This window comes from Hipposideros armiger, unplaced genomic scaffold (genome assembly GCF_001890085.2).
Source record: "Hipposideros armiger isolate ML-2016 unplaced genomic scaffold, ASM189008v1 scaffold_71, whole genome shotgun sequence".
Taxonomy (NCBI): domain Eukaryota; kingdom Metazoa; phylum Chordata; class Mammalia; order Chiroptera; family Hipposideridae; genus Hipposideros; species Hipposideros armiger.
In genome coordinates, this window is record NW_017731421.1 from 2861202 (window position 1) to 2863806 (window position 2605).

Consider the following 2605-nt stretch of genomic DNA (forward strand, 5'->3'; position numbering starts at 1 on the left):
GGTGCTGATGAGCTCCGATTTTCAAAGGGCACGTTCCAGAAGAGGAATCGGGGGCACATAATCAAGACTAGCAAAGCCCTGTAAGAATTATGTCCTGGAGGCTAAAGCCCTGAATCTCTAAGTCTTATTTTAAAAATGCTAAGAACAATAATAACAAACAAACACAGGAAGGTTCTCGTCATTTGTACAGAGAATAGGCGTGGTGCTTGGAACAGAAAACACAATAGCAATAGATTAAAAAATAAAAAATAAATGGAAACAAATGGCAACATCAAATGAGAATCATTTGTTTACAAAGGAACGAGGAACAAAAATGTGAGTGGGACCTAGAAGGACCACAAGAGATGGTGCAGGAACCCTGGGCTAGCAACAGAAGAGGTGTTCCCACCCCTGGGGATTGAAGGGACCTGGGATGAGTGAGATTACCAGAAACTGAAAAGAGAGAGGGTCTGTGGGGCAGGGAGCCTTGAGAGAAGCAATAACCTTCTGTAGGGGAACGTAGCAAACCCAAGACTACCTTGCAGGAGTGAAGCCCAGGGCATATATCTCTGCCCTTCTCTCCTGCCTCCATTCAGTCTCCTGCAGGCACCCCCATGGGCTAAACCCAGCCGGGATCCAGAGAGCAAAAGAGGCCTTTAATGTAGAACAGACAGGGAAGCGCCTAGGCCAGAGAGTGGCGCAGAAAAGGGTGAGGGTGAATCTAGGGGACCCACAGAAGGTAGCTGGCACACTGCCTCAGTGACTCTGTGCCTCTAAAACTACCACATCAAGTAGGTCCCAAATAGTAACCAGCAAACATCTTTAAAGCATAGTGTCTTCCCAGCATGTCGCTGGCTCCCACTAGTTCTGTCTCCCTTCCCTATTACTTACATCTGAGCCAATGCTGATGGTGCAGCTCTCCTCCAATTCTGCAACTATTCCTGAGACAAAATGCCTTCTTTCTAGATTGCTGCGATGTAACAATGCTTTTAGGCCTTTCTAGGTGTTGGTAGGGTGAGAAGAACCACATGCCTGATTACTTTGAAGCCGACAGCAATGACAGCTGATGCCAAAGATCCATGGTTCCCTTTCACTATGTAGTCTTGAAACTGGGAAGCAGCCACCCAGTGAGAAACTGAGTTACCCAACCCCACTCTCCTCTAGGTGGTGGTCAGGTGACTAGTTCCAGCCAATGGAATGAAAGCAAAGCTGATGTGTGTCTGTAGAGCCCAGGCCCTTAGGCATGTGGTGTGAGCTCATGCTCACGTCCCCTTCCTTCGCCACAATAGAGGTCATTTGTGAAGATTGTGGTGTCACAAGATGGGAAAACCCTAATCCCTAAGTTGCCACTTACATGAAAACCACTCAGGAGAGTTTCCACATTTTGAAAATGACAAGTACATTTTTATTGTGTTAAGAGTGGTTGGTTCTTTGTTAGAGCAGTTAACCTGTCCTGACTTATATAAACTTCTTTATTCCGGAATTACTTCCAGAAATCCCACCTTCACATTCCCCACCCATGGCTTCAAATTATAGTAGCCGGAATAAAAGCCTGGAGTAGAAAATGGTCCCCTAGCTGCCTCAACAAGATTTTGCTGTTTGATCATTTTGTGTAGGAAACACTTGCACTGATGTCTTTTGTTGTTAGGGGATGTCCAAATTATTTTCTTTTAGTTAAATTGTGGTTCGGTGCAGTTCTGGAATCATATAAAGAATATAGTATTTGGAGTAATATGAGTCTAAGCTCTACTGCTTACTTCTGCGGCCTGACCTTGGGCAGATCCCATCAGCTCTCTTCTCTGTCAAACAAGGATATTAATAACGCCTCTCTGTCAGGTTGTTGTGAGGATCAAATACGATAAGGGATATGAAAACATTTTGTTCACAACAAAGCTTTAGACAAAATTAGTTCTTATCTCCAGTAATAGGGAGTCAAGTTGCATTTACCTTGTAAGTTCATTCTCTCTGGTCATGGTGCTGTCAAGTTAATTCCCCCCTCTTTTTCTCTCAGATGGTGGGGTTCACTTCCTCACACTCCCTCTCACCTCTATTAACAGGAAAGTTCTTCTTTTTTATCGTTTGGAATTTTTGCAATTTGAGTTTTGCCCAAGGAAGAATGATTTTAAAACAGGGGTCCAAAAACAAATTAATAGAAATAACCTCTGTACATTTTAGGGCCATGGGTTTACAATAAAGCTTATTAATTTCTCATATGCACTACATGTGTGTGTGTGGGTGTGGGTGTGTGTGTGTATATATATGCATATATATATATGCATATATATACACACACATATACATTTTTTTTTCAAATGCCTTGTTTATTATTCCAAATCAAATATGGCTTTTTGTTGTTTTAAATTTACTCTGTATTTATAAGGAGGGTTTTGGGGTTTTTTTAAGTTTTGGGGGGGAATTTGGGGGAGGGGAACAGCGTTGGGAATCGGGGAAGGGGAACAGACAAGTTGCTGTCCTTTTGTTCTTCAGTCTCATTGTGAAGGACGTTGCTTCACTGGCCCAAGTTGACACCATCATTGCGCTCTTCCCAGGTGAGGCAGATCAGTCGCCGGCTTCTGGACGGCCGCTCACTGCGGCTGCTGGCCACTCACGCTGGCTGCTGGCTACA